This window comes from Podarcis bocagei (genome assembly GCF_964188305.1).
Source record: "Podarcis bocagei genome assembly, chromosome: 11".
In the NCBI taxonomy this organism is placed as follows: domain Eukaryota; kingdom Metazoa; phylum Chordata; class Lepidosauria; order Squamata; family Lacertidae; genus Podarcis; species Podarcis bocagei.
The window spans coordinates 49,561,052-49,577,906 of NC_138136.1; the positions used below are offsets into that span (position 1 = coordinate 49,561,052).

At 43.7% G+C, this 16,855-nt stretch overlaps 1 protein-coding gene across 3 annotated transcripts in view; it reads left to right on the forward strand.

Annotated features, from left to right (window-relative positions):
* Positions 1-16,855, forward strand: part of PDZD2 (PDZ domain containing 2) — a 245,239-nt gene that overhangs the window by 1,306 nt on the left and 227,078 nt on the right. Inside the window, exon 1 of one of the 3 annotated variants that reach the window (XM_081212582.1) lies at positions 334-465. The exons of the other annotated variants lie outside the window; for them this stretch is intronic. The gene's annotated coding sequence lies outside the window, so the exon portion shown is untranslated. Of the gene's footprint in view, positions 1-333; positions 466-16,855 lie in introns of those variants that run through there. 3 annotated transcript variants of the gene reach the window in all.

Sequence of the window (16,855 nt, forward strand, 5' to 3'; positions counted from 1 at the left end):
GGCACTGGGGAGGTGGTTATGGAACCATGGAGCTGAAGGGAGGGAGGTTGGGGCCCCCCAAAAGTTAGGGAGGCTCTGGGTTAGACGTTGAGCAAGCAGCAGGTGTTGGGAGGGGGAACTGCCCCATCCAGGCTGGTTAAAAGTTCTGGAGGGCTGGGCGCCTCCCGGTCGAGGGCCCGTCCCTTCGGCTCCCCGCCCAGCCGATGAAAACCACGAGGTCGCCCAGCAGAGAACTTCAGCTGCTGAGGTTTGTCAAGAGAGCCGGACCGCAGAGGAATGGGTGGGTGGGGTGCAGGAGGAGCTGCGTTTCTCCGCGAGAAGCCGACCGGCCTCCTCTTTGCTCAGAGGCTTTGGAAAAGTTGCTGGCTCGTTAGCACGTGAGGAAGCGGTTCCGTTCCCTGGGCTGGACACCGCGGCGGAGCGCCTCCTAGAGGAGCGAGCCGGATAAATGGCAGCCTTTCCCAGGTACAGATCCTTGCTCTGGGTTCATTTGCATAGGTTATTTTAATTTCCGTGGGTTGTTTTGTTTCTGAAACAGCCCCACGCCAAGATAGCCGCTGCTTTTATTCTATTTTAAGTTGGTTTCTTGGTTTAAAATGGATTCTTTCTTTGAGATTCATGCACCGTAAGGGGTTGGACTAGATGACTCTAGGGGTCCCTTCCCAACTCTGCAATTCTGTGATTCTATTAAAAAGATCTGTAGGCTGATTTCCCAACAGCTGAGGAGGGGGTTTATGAAAAGTGTGGAATACTGTCAGAGTGTAGCCTTCCCAGAATGGTTCAGCTGGCACTGCCTTCATGGGGTCCTAGCCAGTGAAATTTTACTCGGAATAGACCCACTGAAATGGAAACATGTAACTTAGCCATGCCTAATTATTTCGGTGGGTCTTCTCATGAGCAGGATCAGCACTGGTTACAACCCATGGCCTTTTCTGCACCAGCTGAAGAACTTTTTGTTCACCACCCAGGCCTTTAACAGGATGTGTTTTACAGACTGGGCTTCTCAGTTCTATGTTCGAATTTTAAAGTAATATTGATGCAGTCAATTAACATCAGTTCCACAATTGCCCCTAAAGGTATCGTTACAAGAAGAGGCTCTGTGGAGGTGGTGGTTGAGGATGGGTCAAAGTTTGGGATCTTGGGAAAGTGACAGTTAGGGCACATCATACATTTCAAACTCAGGGCTCCTCCCAAAGAGTCCAGGGGACTCTGGTTTGCTCCTCACAGAGCTTCAATTCCCTTCCTCCTTAACAAACTACCAGGATTCTTTGGGGAAAGCCATGTGCTTTAAATAATAATAATAATAATTTGTTTGTACGCTGCCTGACTGGGTTGCTCCAGCCACTCTGGGCAGCTTCCAACAAAATATAAAAGAGCACTAGACACATCAGACAGTAAAAGCTTCCTGATACATGGCTGCCTTCAGATGCATAATTATAATTAAAGATGTATAAAAGAAGATGTATATAAAGAAGATGTATAATTAGTCATCTCTTTGACATCTGACTGGAGGGCATTCCAAGGGGCAGGTGCCACTACCGAGAAGGCCCTCTTCCTGGTTCCCTGTAACAATACAGTAATAATAATTTATGGACTTTGGAATGGATGTTGTGTGGCTTTTTAAATACTAGCAGGTACCGTATTTTTCGCCCCATAGGACACACTTTTTCCCCTCCAGAAATGAAGGGGAAATGTGTGTGCGTCCTATGGGGTGAATGCAGGCTTTCGCTGAAGCCTGGAGAGTGAGAGGCATCGGTGCGCACTGACCCCTCTCGCTCTCCAGGCTTCAGGAAGCTATCCGCAAGCCTTGCAAGCCCGGTGGGAGTTCCCGCAGGCTCACAAGGCTTGCGGGCAGCAGCCTGCAGCCCCGGCGAGTGTCCGCAAGCCTTGCGCGCCCGGCAGGAGGTCCCACCGAGCGCGCGAGGCTTGGGGCGGCAGCCTGCAGCCTGAAGCACATGGAGCCCTCCGGAGGGTGCCCCGTGCTTCGGGCAGGTGTGCTCAAGGCTTGGTGCGGCAGCCGCGGCGGGGGGGATAATTTTTTTTTATTCATTCCCCCCCCCAAAAAAATGAGGTGCGTCCTATGGGCCAGTGCACCCTATAGGACGAAAAATACGGTATATTGTGGCAATGAGCCTCTTTATCAGATATATGAACTGGTATTGTTAGTTGGCAGAGAAATATCTCTATCTAGCCTTTATTTCCCATTATTGAAAAATACAGAGTGTGGCCCAGGGAGGATTGAAAATCAAATCACTGAAGCCCAAAGGTCATGAAATGCAAGTAGGGTTGTGACACTTACATGCAAAACACATACATACAAGATGCGAGCAGTGCAGGAATTTTAGATAATGCAATCTTCCCACCTTTGCTATGCTAATTTGACACCTGGAGTGGGAGAGAAGATCCTATCAAGAACTAAATGAATAGAATGAAACTTGAGGATAAGTTCCAGTTCAGCAATTTTGCTCTGAAGTCTCCCTTTGAAACTTTTTGTTACAGAATCAGGTCAGCAGCAGTGTGTCCTGAGAGACTGAAGTCCTCTCCCGATGCTTTCTGAACGTTGATAGTTCTGATGTCAGGCTCATGTCCAATTGTCTCTCTCCTTTGGGTAAGAGAGTTGTTTCTCTCTCTTGCTTTCCTCCCTAGAGGAGAGCTGGTCTTCGCTTGGGAGCTAATCCCATACTAGGTAGAAATAGCAGAGAACGCTTCACTCCTGTGCTGTGATCTTGGGAGACAGATCAGACACTCTTCCCTGATTATGTAGTCTGGATGAGCGTATGGAAACTTCTTTAAATGATTCCTTTTTTCAGTTATAATTTATTAAGTTTTCAAAAGTTTCAGATATACACTCCAATATGTAATAGATTTTTCTTTTCTTTTGTCGACTTCCCAATCCATTTTCCATGGCGTTTTTTATTTCTCCTTCTTTGCTGCACATTATTTTCTCTCTCTTACACCCTAACAACAATACAATAATCTCTAATTCCTTCTGTTGCTTATAGTTCAAATCCTGTTCGTGAATTCATCATACTATAGTAAAGGGTAAAGGGACCCCTGACCATTAGGTCCAGTCATGGCTGACTCTGGGCTTGTGGCGCTCATCTCGCTTTATTGGACGAGGGAGCCGGCGTACAGCTTCCGGATCATGTAGCCAGCATGACTAAGTCGCTTCTGGTGAACCAGAGCAGCGCACGGAAACGCCGTTTACCTTCCCACCGGAGCAGTATCTATTTATCTACTTGCACTTTGACGTGCTTTCGAACTGCTAGGTTGGCAGGAGCAGGGACCGAGCAATGGGAGCTCACCCCGTTGCAGGGATTCGAACCGCCGACCTTCTGATCGGCAAGTCCTAGGCTCTGTGGTTTAACCCACAGCACCACCCGCGTCCCTCATCATACTATAGTAGTTCTTTAAGTAGTCGGAAAAAAGGCTTCCATTCTTCTATAAAACAGTTACCGTTAGGTTCTCTTATTTTATCTGTTAACTTTGCCAATTCTGCACAGTCCATCATTTTACTTATCCATTCTTTTTTGGTGGGAATTTCTTCCTTCCATTTTTGTGCATAGAGGATCCTAGCTGCTGTTGTTACAATCATAAACAGCCTAATCATCTTGTTTGGAACTTCTGTCCCGATAATTCTTAAACTGAGACTCTTAAACTCTTGGTTGTAGTTTCGAGCCCCACTTTGGGCAAAATATTCTTGCGCTGCAGGGGTTAGATGACCCTCGTGATCCCTCCCAGTGTTACAATTCTATGATTCTTCCCCTGATTAGAGTCTGGAAGAGTGCATAGAATCTACTTAGTTGCTTGTACAGTGATACCTTGGTCCTCAAACTTAGTCCGTCCCGGTAGTCGGTTCCAAAACCAAGGCACGCTTTCCCATAGAAAGTAATGCAAAATGGATCAATCTGTTCCAGACTTGTAAAAACAACCCCTAAAACAGCAATTTAACATGAATTTTAATATTTAATGAGACCATTGATCCATAAAATGAAAGCAATATTCAATGTACTGCAGTCACACAATCAATCAATCAATCAATCAGTAGCTGAACTGGGTTCCACACAGTCACAAAACAACAACAACAACAAAAAAGAGCCACAAAAATGCAGAATAAATAGCAAAAACAGACAGACCTCAGCGTAACACTCGAAATGTGTGGCACTCAAATTGGAAGTGTAACGCTCAAAACAGACCGCATCCAACTTCCGAAAAATGTTCACAAAAGGGAACACTTACTACAGTGGTACCTCGGGTTAAGTACTTAATTCGTTCCGGAGGTCTGTACTTAACCTGAAACTGTTCTTAACCTGAAGCACCACTTTAGCTAATGGGGCCTCCTGCTGCTGCCGCGCCGCCGGAGCACGATTTCTGTTCTCATTCTGAAGCAAAGTTCTTAACCTGAAGCACTATTTCTGGGTTAGCGGAGTCTGTAACCTGAAGCGTATGTAACCTGAAGCGTATATAACCCGAGGTACCACTGTACTGTGTTTGCAGTGTTTGGGTTCTAAGTTGTTTGAGAACCAAGGTACCACTTTAATCTCTTGTGAATGGTTGAGTGTTGGCGGTTCCACTTCAGTGGCAGACTCTGACCTACTGCTGAACCACAGCTCCCATCATCCCTGATCATTGGCCATGGGGGCTGGAGCTGTTGGGAGTTGTAGTCCAACCACATTTGGACTGCACCCTATTGGCTTTGCCTGGTGCAGCAGTCCTGTCTACTATGCACCCAAGCCGCCTTTTCATTAACTCCCAGTTAGTCATAGATGGACCTATTGGCTTTTGTGGAACTGCACATTGCACAAGAACTCCCAAAGCCACAAATCTCTAGAAACAAGAAGAATGACAGGATGACCCAAATTGTGCAGCTTTTATTTGGGCAATTAGAGAATTTATTATTGTCAAGGACAGCATTTCTTGAACCCACTGAAGTGCTGCTTTAAGAAAGTATTCATTGTTGGCTGCTAATTTGTGCTGTTGGTTGTTGCTCTTATCTAGAGTCTGCAGTCCTGTACAGGTATGGTTTTCCCCTCTGTTATAAATATTGATGCAAAAATAATTTGTTTTACAATTTGTTGCATGCTGTTTTGGGAGAAAGGCAAAGTAGGCTTAAATCTCGGATAGGGAAGAAAGTGACTGAAGCAGATTCCAGAGCAGTTTATATTTTTTCACACCCACAAATTGTAGGTGTGAAAAAAACGCCGCAAGCCAATGATATGCGTGTACATTTTCTTCTTTATAATAAAAGCAGCCCAATGTGAATTGAGATTCCCTCCCCAATGTGGTAGCTTAGATTCCCCTCCTGCTCCTCCATGGGAGAGATGGGAAGACTATGGGAAGACTATGCAGGCTGGGGGGGGGGGGCTCATGATTAGGAGTTATTGATAATAGATCAGAATGGTTGGCAGAAATGTTCTACTCTGAATTTTTGAGTCATTCATAGTTGTCTCTGTAGACATCAAGGCCAAAAAACCTGCTTCATCCCCACCCCTTTTGTTTGTAAATGAATGCTGAGATTGTTGAGAATCCAAATAACAGATTCCAAATGGAATTCCATCATTTATGGCACATGAGATTATAGGGGAGGGTGAATCCAAGCATGGTTCTTTTTTTAACACCAGTCCCTTAGTTCCTGGTTACCCACACTGAGAAAAGATTTCTGATGCTGTCGTAAATATCACTGAGCAGAAATTTCTGATCTCGAAAGCTTGTCTTTATTTCCTCCTGGCTTTATTGTTATTTTTTTTAATTGCAATCAATATCGTCAACTCTACTGCATTGCACTAGAAATCTGGGTTGGAAAAATGTTACCAAATAGAAAATGGGTTAGTGGTTGTGTTTTTGTTTTTAAAAGGAATTACCTTTGACTCTTCTTTGTGCAGCGACCTAATAAAATCGGACAGCATGAAACATCTGGCAGCTTTTTTCATGGGTAAAATGTAGTTCAGTGTGTCATTAAGATACATCACTCGACAGGGCTTGCTATGCGGTGCTGTAAGCTTAAGAGGAAAAAAGAGCAAACAAAACTAATAAAAGGCACCACATTCAAAACTAAAGCTGACCTTGAAACCTAGAAATCCAATTCAGTGCATTGCAGAAAGATTGTGTGCATTTTGAATTCGACGTATGAAGTTCAGGCCTTTCAAGTCTCTGTGTCTACCTATAAGGAACCATTGAATGGCCTGGCTTCCATTCATAAGCATTGTTTACCTGTGGATCTTTGTGTGAAAAGGGAATGATAGTAGGCAATTTTATAAAGGAACATAAGCAGCTGTGTTATACAGAATCAGACTGGTGCTCCATCTAGCTCAGAATTGCCTGCAGTGGCTGGAAGCAGCTACCCAGGGTTTCACAGCCCTACCTGCAGGGTAGGCCCAAAGCTCCTTGACCTGGGGTTCGCATAACTCCATATCCTCCAACATTTCTCCAATGAAAATAGGGATGTCCAAAAGAGAAGTGGGATGTTCCAGGATCAAATCAGAAACCGGGATGGCTTCTGTAAATCCAGGACTGTCCCTAGAAAATAGGGGCACTTGGAGGGTCTGAAAACCTATGAAAAATGTTAAATGCACGTTCTCAAAACGGTTTGCCCAGTTGCAGGTAGTTTCTAGGCCAGGTTCACAAGATGTCCCCTGAGTCCTTTAAGCTTGGATGGCTGCCTAAAAGCAAAATATTTCTACCCATATGGGAAGCACAAGCCCCCCCCCCCCAATTCAAGCCTGGGAACTAGTTTCTGCCATGCGCTTGTTCAACAAGACTCGAGAGATGGCTTTGGCTCCACTTCTTTAAAGCCAAGTTCTTCCCTTGCCCCCGAGCCCTTTCGCTTTCGCTGTCTGTGGTAGCTAGAAGAGACTCGGCGATGCAAAACCTGGAAAGCAACATTTCCCTCCTTAGATTCTTCTTATTGCACTTATTCTTATTGGGAGTGCAAATACCCAGACATTAGTGAGCTGACATACAAGTTCAGCACAATGGTCGTGTTGAGCTTGTTCTTCTGCAGATGAGGATCTTTTTTGCGTGTTTAAAAAACACTGATTCACGTAAATATTTTCCTACGTGTTGAGAATTGCCACCAGGGAGAATTCTTCCAGGCTGGGTCTTGCCTTGATGTGATAGTTTTATATCTATAGGGAAGAGTCGGAAAACGAGGAAATCTGGAGAAGTCTTCAGAGAATGTAAACCCCAACTCCCACCTGCGGTCTGAAGTGGAAAAGCTCAATCATGAGGAAAAAAACAAAGTTAAAGGAAAGTGGATAATTTGCATGTGATGCAATAGGAATCCTACAACCTGGTTCATGCAGTTGGAACCTTTTCATAGGCCTGTCGTGTCGGCTGTCCTGTAGCCCTGTGCTTAATTGTAACGGCATGTGGAGAACTAAAGTAAACTCTTACTGGTCATTGACAGTGACAAACCGAAGATACGACTTACTAGGCGTTCCTCCACTCCAGTGTGCCTCCCTTGCAACTCACCCTCCTAGTACATTTGCATAGCTATTTAATAACCGTTGATCACATTCATGGGTTTGCTTCATGACCTAATACTTAAGAGATTTCACATGTGGAGGATGTCTGGTTGTATTTGATCATAGTTGGGGCCTCCATTGATTTGTGCATTATGTGTGTTTGTGTCTGTATTTTGCTTCTTTATGGATGGATGAAGATGCAATCCCTTTCCGTGCTGGTGCCCTACAGCACAAACTCAACCTGAAAGCAGCTTTGAGTCTTAAAAGGCCCTGTGTTTTTGCCGTGTCACGTATTCTCCATAGCCAGCTGAGAAAGCTGCTGTTAAAAATACCTCCTTAACTGTGTTTCTTGGTACAGTGGTACCTCGGGTTAAGTACTTAATTCGTTCCGGAGGTCCGTTCTTAACCTGAAACTGTTCTTAACCTTTAGCTAATGGGGCCTCCAGCTGCCACTGCGCTGCCGGAGCACGATTTCTGTTCTCATCCTGAAGCAAAGTTCTTAACCTGAGGTAATATTTCTGGGTTAGCGGAGCCTGTAACCTGAAGCGTATGTAACTTGAAGCGTATGTAACCCGAGGTACCACTGTACTGACTTTGACAATTGGCATTGCAGTCCTAAAAACACATTTATTTGAACGCAGGTCCTAGAGTGTTGAGTGGGACTTTCTGGAATGGTAAGGTGGCCTCCCAGTCCTTCGCTCCCAAGAGTTCAAGCTTGTGGGAAATAGTCATACAGAATCACACAAGAAGTCAACTGTGCGTGTTAGTGCATAGTCTACACGGATCAGAAAGTTTATTTAGGTAGCTGACACCTTCAGAGGAATCGAGTGTTGGGTGCAAATCACAGTGACAACTGCACTCAGGTCCTGTTTACAGGCTTCTCAATAGACATCTTGTTATCCGCTGTGAGAATGGGATTCTGGACTAGATGGGTCTTTGGTCTGGTGCAGCATGGCGGCTCTTGTGTTCTTAGGAAATGTAAACATTCAGTTCTAAACTATTCATATATGTACCGTGACAGAGAATCACTGTGCTTCACATGCATTGACAAATGCTGTCTCTCTCATGGTACTTGTTCTGCATATGTGTCTCTCCTGTCCAAACACAAGAAGGTCATACTATGGTTCACCCACCCAGGTTGGTATTGTCTGCTCTGATTTGCAGCATCAGACTGTTCTGACTGAGCTTCAGCTGGGGGGTGGGGGTGTTCAACCTTTGATCTTCTGCATGCAGCACAGCATGGCTAGTGGTCAGGGCTGAGGGGAGTTGTAGTCCTACAGGAGGACATCATGTTGGCTACCCATGATGGTGCTGAGTAGAAATGGTTTGCGGTGTGTGTGTTGTGGTTGCACTTGCGTGCTAACGAAGATGATTGCTTTGTCATTGAAGAATGTTACTTCTCCCGTGCTGTAAAGCAGAGCTTTCAAGCTAAATGGGACAGAGGAAGCTTGTGGTGTCACTTGTTTCTGCTTTCCAGAGAGTGATCTTGACACAGAACCTTGAACTTGGTGGGGAAACTTAGGCAGAAAGCTTGCAAGATGTATTATTAATGACAAAGCAACCCTCTGTGCAGAGGAGTTTCTGCACATTTGTGACCTGGGTTTAGCAGTTCTGATGCCTAGTTAAAGAAGATGAGGTTCAGAAATTAACATAATGCACAATTTGCAATTGATGCCTTGCTAAAGAAGTGATTTGCTGCTAAATGAAGAGACTAAACAGTAAATCACTTCTTTAGCAAGGTAACAATCGCAAATTGTGCTTTATGTTAATCTCTTCATTTAGCTTCATGCAGGTCTGACTCTGTGCTCTGCTTCAGTCTTCCAAAGTCCAAACTGATAATGAGACTGAAGGGGAGGGGAGGGGCAATGAAGGGTTCTTGTGTTGTTTTTAAATCTCTCTAGTGTGTTCTCTAATAAGGTTAAGTGCGGTTGATGGATGATGGATGTTGTATGTTGTATGTATATGGATGTTAGCTTGTTAATAAAATACCTGTTTTCAATGACTTCTTTGAATCTGGAACTTCATGCTGAAAACAACACATGGTACCAGAAGTGAAATACATTGTGTGACTGAGCTCTCCCATTGATTTCCCCTCTGTGTCTCCCCCTTCTCATGCTCCCCTACCTGGACTTCATGGAAATCCAGGATTGTAATGAAGCATTACAGATCCTTCAATGAAGGGGGTGGTGAGGAAGGAATGTGTGATGGCACTCTTACATTCTTATTATATGTAAAAGATATCCATGTTATCAGGTTATCAAGAGAATACTTTGCCTAACACATGTGATCTTGACCAGGAGGTCTTGTTACTCTGGGTAGTTAGAATATTCAACAGCATAATGCTCTCCCACCGCTTTTAGGTAATACTTTCTTCATGTTTTACAAAGTCTACTTCAGATGACTAATAGTACTAAAGAACATCCATGTGAAATGTGATTAGGCTAATTTTCAGCGCTCTCAGCATGAAGGCAGATGGAATACTCTAGTACACAGCAGGCCAAAGTAACTACTTCAGCATTTTAGGGATCTGTCCAAAATAATTAATAATCTCAAATTGGGGAAGAAGTCATATTGACCTTATGCTGGAGAGAGCTGAAATCTTGCTGATTCATCACATTGCATGTATCTATAGGCTGGAAATAGAGCAGTAGGTAGGACTGTAGCATTGTTTGGAACACAAGATGATGCTGAGGAGTGTTTTGCATGTTACTTAAGCTCTTGCGTTTAGAAGATGCTGGAAGTTCTGTTTGTATACATACCAAGCAAAGAGTGGAGTCCCTAAGATGGTTGGATGGCGCCTTGTACGCCTCCTTTCAGCAACTCCTGCAGACAAGCTGGTGCCAGATGTATTGCTCTGCTTTCTTTGGACCACATCAAAGAGGCTGAGGAGGAGGGGGTTGTTGTCTGGGGAGCTCAAGACATCCACACACACTTTGTGCACCGTGGAAGGTCCCTTTGGTGCTTCTAATGCAGCTGTTTGACTTCACCTCCGGAGGCGCACTCCATTGTCTCTTGAGACGGACGGGTGCCAACACCAACTCCCATCATCCTTGGTTATTGGACATGTTTGGCTGGGGCTGATGGGAATTCTAGGCCAGCAAGATCTGGAGGGCAGCTGGTTGCAGGAGACTCTTCTAAACCATCAGCTATAGTGGTTGGAGAGGGGAGGAATATGCCTCCTACCCTGATGGTTTTTCCCTTTCATAGCACCCAAGGACTATCCAGGTATTTCCTGGCTGTTCTGAGCCAGCAATTTCCCTACCAAAAGGAAGATATGACCAGTCCTGACTGGCAGGTTTGGCCAGTAGTAACAGACAATAGGCTTGTCCTGGAGATCGTGAGTTGTCACCTACTTTTAAGAACACCAGCATTTTCTGTTCGATTTGTGCACCAAAACATCAAAAGTGAGCGTTGCTGTTTTGAATTTGGAATTGCCTTGGCCATTGTTTCCTTAAAGCATCTGCATCTTCACTCTTCTGAGCATGTTCACATGGCTCTAACTTTAAGGGGTTCAGTGCTTCAGATCCCAAACAGGACAGGCGCTGTTTTACACACTGTTAACGGAAAAATCTGAGGGCTCTCTTGGACAAAAAGTAAAGACACCAACCAGGATAACTTGGAGCAAAACAGCAGCCTGTAGGCTTGGCCTTTATTGATCTGTTGCAACAGGGTGTTTCCCTCACTAGCAAGAGAGAGGAAAGACCCAGAACAATGGGCTGCAAGACCTTATAAAAACTTTTGAAATTCCCCTCCTCTAGGTCAAGCCCACCCCCAGAAACATCATGCATACATTACAGAAAGGAGGGGTTGACATCATGCATACGTTACAGAAAGGGTTGACATCATGCATACATTACAGAAAGGAGGGGTTGAGGGAGGAGTTGTGGTGGTAACCTGAGTGTCCTGTCACCTGGCTGGTTCCTCCTTTCCCCCTCCCCATGAGTACTTTCCAGGTGACAATGGGGAGTTTGCAGTTTCCTGCCCCCAGAGGGAAGATCTGATCATTGTCCTTTGTTTCAGCCTGTGGTGAATCCACTGTTCTTTGTGATTTTTGATTGTCTTCTGTCTGGGATTATCAGGGTTGACATAGCAACTGGGCAGGGCTCCTGTGGATGTGCTGGTATGCTGAAGAGATTATGGCTGACCAGAAACCAAGCCACCCTCCTTTGATATTAAAATAAAAATGGAACAGTGCAAATCCGATGTATGGTTGATTTTCTATGAATTCATAAGAGAAATGTGGCGTATGTAGTGTGTGAGTGTGAGTGTGTGTGAAGTTTGTACAAACAGAATGATTGGGGTGGGGGGGTTCCTGCTACAGTTCCCCCCTTCGGAGATAAGATTGCAAAGGTGGCTACTTTGCAATCCTTTTCTCCACACAATTTAAGGTGGTAAATAATAACCTGGTATTCTCCGTCCCAGATGTGTGTGTCCATGTGAACCTGAAAGGGACTTGGGTATCATGCTACTTTAAGGATATTTGCATAGAAATATAATGGTGTAACAGTGCACATAGTTAGACATAGGATATCACGTAAATTAATAATTTGTTGCTCAGTTACTTGTGGTATTCTAGCACCTTGGAAGAAATATTTTCTCAATAGTGATCAATGCTTTACATTTAGGCAGGAAGGTCCACTAATGACTGAAAAGTGCAGTTTGCTTCCCCCCCGCCATTTTTGTGTTCTCAGGTGTCAAGCTAGCTGTTTTGTGGTCTCACACCGACAGTGCTACAGCAACACATCCTGTCTGTTGAATCCCCTCAGGGCTTTCATTTAACCATGTCGCCTGGCATTCACCATAGCTGGCACAGGTTTGGGCATCTCGTGAGGGAGAGGTCTTCGCCTTGGCCTTTAGCTATGGGATTTTATTATAGGCTGTGGTCTTGGGCTCATGAGAAGTTGCTCACTTGCACTTTAAGGACCAAAAAGCTAATTGCAGCCTGGATACACTTGCCCAATTCAAACTGAGTCCAATTTGAATTTATCTTGCCCCATGGTTCTCAACCTTTCAAACCAGTCTGTAAAGGAAAACCGTTCTTAAAAGGGCACTTTGTCCAAATAAGTCAATTTAACTCTATAAGGGATCATTCCTGCTAAACCAAAGCATGTGCACCTTCATGTATCTTATAAGCTTCTCCTTGGTAAAGCAAGTTTTTGCACATTTTAAAATGGATAGGGAAAGTTGGCAGAGTGCCAGGTGGGACAATGAAATGTGGTTATCTAAACATTGGACTACACAATAGTGTGAGCTATCAGAAAGTATAAAATGCATGAGAATTGGTGTGCAAGCAATAAGACATTAAACATAAAAATTACACACAAAAATACCCCCCTTGTGGAAGTAACACACTGTCAGACACATTTCAACATTCCTACATAATAACACTTAATACAAAACAAACTAATTAAATATCAGTTGCATATCTTGACACAATTGTGATCTTTTACGCATGTATCTTTTGAATCCTGGAGCACAGAGGCTTGAGGTTCAAGTGAAAAGATGTCCTTGCAAGTCAACTCCACCCCCCTTTGTCAGGCCCACTCCCCATCAGTCTATATCCTTTGAAAGAGATAGCTGTGGGCACTTTGAAAACTCTGGCGTTGCAGGTCTTGTGATGGCGAAGGGGTTGGGTTGTTGCTGCTTTTCATCATTGCACATCTGTAGAAGTGATATCCTGTAAGGGGCAGGGTTTTGGGGCGACTTAAAAACACAGTTAGACAAGAAGGATGTCCTCCAGTTTTCATGGGAAGCTGCAAATAATAAAAAATCTTAGCACATTAAGCGTTTCATTCATTCCAATATTATTATCACATTTTCCTATAACTACTGTTATTATCTGCCAAGTTCGTTTGCTGGAACTGTAAAAAAAATACAAGGTTAAGATAATAATGAAACACACACAATGACTTATGAGGAACGAAAAATAAATAAATGCTAAGACACACAATTTTAAGAAATCTGAAGTAACAATGAAAATACAAGAGTGTTTCTTGAAGTGACAACATCGGCTATAGGACAATACTGGAAAATGACTTAATACCAAGGAAAAAAATGAATGGCAATTTAAAGTTGTGCAAGTACCTTGCACTAGCCAAGATGACAGAATTAATAAGAAATGCTCAGGCAAAAAGGTAAACAAATACCATTCCACAAACAATGTTTGGTTGTGCTTCGATTAACTTCATAGACATCATGGAGAGACAGATTAAATAAATGAAAACAGATTATTTGTAACTTTAAAAAAAAGTGTCAAAGCCACAAAGAGATGGAATTCAAACTGTAGCAGGGATTCAGACTTGTTTCACAGAACAGAAAGAAAGTTGCTGTGGGAGGAAAAAGGGACAAACACTTTGTTATCGGGGTTCACATATCCTGTTAAAAGGGAAAATTATTTCATGTGAGAAGTCTGTCAGGAAATGCTGTTCCTAAAATTCCCATTGAGGGGGGGAATGCTTTGATATTTACCTGTGAAAAGAATTTGGCATGTTAAGATTTGGAACCTGGAAAGCTCTTGACTTTTTGATGGGCTAGTTTTTTTTTGTTTTTTTTTTTGTTTGTTTTTTTAGCCTTTTGTCTTAAATAGCCCCTGGAGCAAAGACAGATTAAGGGTGATTTCCCTCAATGGTTCCTCAATGGTTCCGAGTTTTCTTTTACATTTGGAAGAAACCTCCTCTCCCCCCTTACAGTTCCCCCCTTCCTCTCTCTCTCTTCTTTAGCTGATCTAGCCTCTGTGCATGTGCAGAGTTCATGTCTCAGCAAACCTTTTATACTATTGAAAATGTTGCATCCTTTGGCTAAATTACCATTTGAATAAGGGAAGGGAAGGGCAAGGAGTAGATTTTGAAAACAGGGTTTGATTTTAAACGAAAAAGAGGAACTCAGCAATTTAAGTATTCACCAAAACTAGCAATTTCAGCCCAAGCAAGAGACTGCTTCCTTTATGTACAGGAAAGGGCTAATATCCTTCTGGCCATTCGCGGAACAATCAACCGCTCTCTTATTTATGAGTAAAAATGACCAGGGTTAGAATTCATAGGTTTTTTTATTTTTATTTTTTAACATTCTCAGCCATTTCAGCCTTACCATTTGCAAACACTGTAATCACTCAAATGCTTGATATTACCAGTTGGGCTTCACCTCTCACCTTTTAAAACTAAAGAGCAAAGCTAGGCTGAATTTCAACTCCATTACCACACCAGAATTTAAGAATTACCCTCCAATGCTTGCAGACACATGGTCTTCCACACAGCCACAAATTGGGAGAGTTGAAAGGGACCCTGGGGTCATCTAGTCCAACCCTCCAAAATATAGGGTTCACAGCAAGATTTCGCAGCAAGATTTGTACTACCAAAGAGGCATACACATTTAAGTACAGATTTACAGCTGGGAAAGGAAACATCTATACTCCTGAGAGGATCTCTTATAAAGCACAGTTAAAGCAGCCCTAGATTTGATTTTTTTTTTATAAAGGGAATACACAAGTGTTGCCCCCTCCCCTCTTTGCAGTTTCCTCTAAAGGAAGCTTACTCGGGAGTAAATTTACCTAGCACAGAAGTAAGAAGGGAGAAAACAACTGAAAGAGGCAGAGTGAAAAAACAAGGGGGGGGCATTTTCTAACAAAAGAGGCCATGAAGTCTTATAGAGACTGATATCAGGAGCCTTACAATAACTCTTCTGTCCAATCAAATCGAAGTTAAAACTGGACTCAAATATTTTTTCTTAGAATGAACACCATACTTTTATAGGCATACGCTTAATGAAATACATACACTGCATTTTAGCTTGAGAGAGCAGTTGTGCTCAAACTAGGCTTTTGCAGCAGAAACATTAGGTTAACTTCTCCTTCTCACAAACTCAAAAGTTACAACAAACATCATTTGCCATTAGACTTAGAATCACCCTCCTCACTTAAAACTAGAAGAAAGAGGTGGGGTAATCCCCCTTTCAGAACACAAGTAGCACGTGTACAGGATTTCACCACTTGGGAGGGAAACTCTCTTTTAGAGCCTCTCTCAAATAACAAACATTTGCACACTCCATTCTCCATTTTGTTTTGTTTTAAGATTGATAAGGCGCAACATGGCTTCCTTAGATTTTAAGATTTTTGAAGCAAGCTTGCAATTTAAAACTATGTGCATTTTAGAACATGGGCTGTTATTATATCTACTGCCTTCTGTGCACCATTAAGTTTACAGTTCCACGTTCCAGCTCTAGGCTACAGTTTAACAACACAAACTTGACCATTTTTGCCACTTTATTTTATTTCTATTTTTTTTCTCTAATTGGAGATGACAAGCTGGAGGGGCATATTAGAATCCTCTCTGGGGCAAAAAGGCTTCATGGAAGCTTTGTTGCCAGGAGGAGTCCAGCTAGGGTGTTTAGTGAGCTCCCATTCTCTCATATGTTATTATTGGGCTTTATTTTATTTTTTTTTCGTTAACAAAGTACGCTAAAGACAGAAAGAGTGGAAACACACACACAAGGGAGGAAAGGCAATGGGAAAGAAAGGGTGAACAGAAAAAAAATCCTTTCAGTACTCAAAGTACCCTTGACTAACACAATTCCTACTTATCTATAAACCACGAATTAATTTCTGAAAATCTCAAACCTGAACCTGAAACAAAACCACGGGTCTCTCAGCCCGGAAACTCAAACCACGGGTCTCTCAGCCCGGACTTCCTTTACCTCAGCGCTGTTTACAAGACTAACCCTAGTGTGGGCCCCACTTCGTGAACCGCCCCTTCTACCCTCCACAGCAGCCTCCTGCCTAGCCTTTGAGACTAAGTTTGGGCTCCCTACTGGACGCCTGCGCTGTGCAGTGCCAGATTGGGGGTCCGAGAAAACAAAGTTTTGAAAGGGGAGCAAACGACCTTGCGTTCTCACATACCCGGGTCATCCCTAACAAAGGTCGCCAGGCAGGAGGGGCAGCTTCATTTGCAGAGTTAGGGTAGGTGGAGAGTAAGAGAATACTTGAAAGACTCCTCTGGACGACTCCGAGAGAGGGATGTCAGAGAAACAGTAAAAGAGCCACGCTTTCCCGGACTCAATTCCAAGACGGAAAACGGGGGAGAAAAGAGATAGAGAGATTAAGACGTTCCTGGACGACCCCGGGGGGAACGCCGGAAAACAGCAAAAGGTACCACAATTTCCCCGGCCACACACCGTGTAAGAAATTGAGGGGAGAGAAAGAGAAAGGTTTTGGCGTACCCAGACGACTCCGAGAGGTATGCGCCACACAGTAAAGTTCCGCGATCTCCCTGGCCACTTTCCGAAGGGGAGAATCGGGTTAGAAAAGGGTAAAGTTAGAGCGCACCCGGCCGACTCCGAGGGGCTACGCCAGAAATGAAAGAAGGAAAGTCTGGCTGTCGTGGGGTCGTTACTTTTCCACC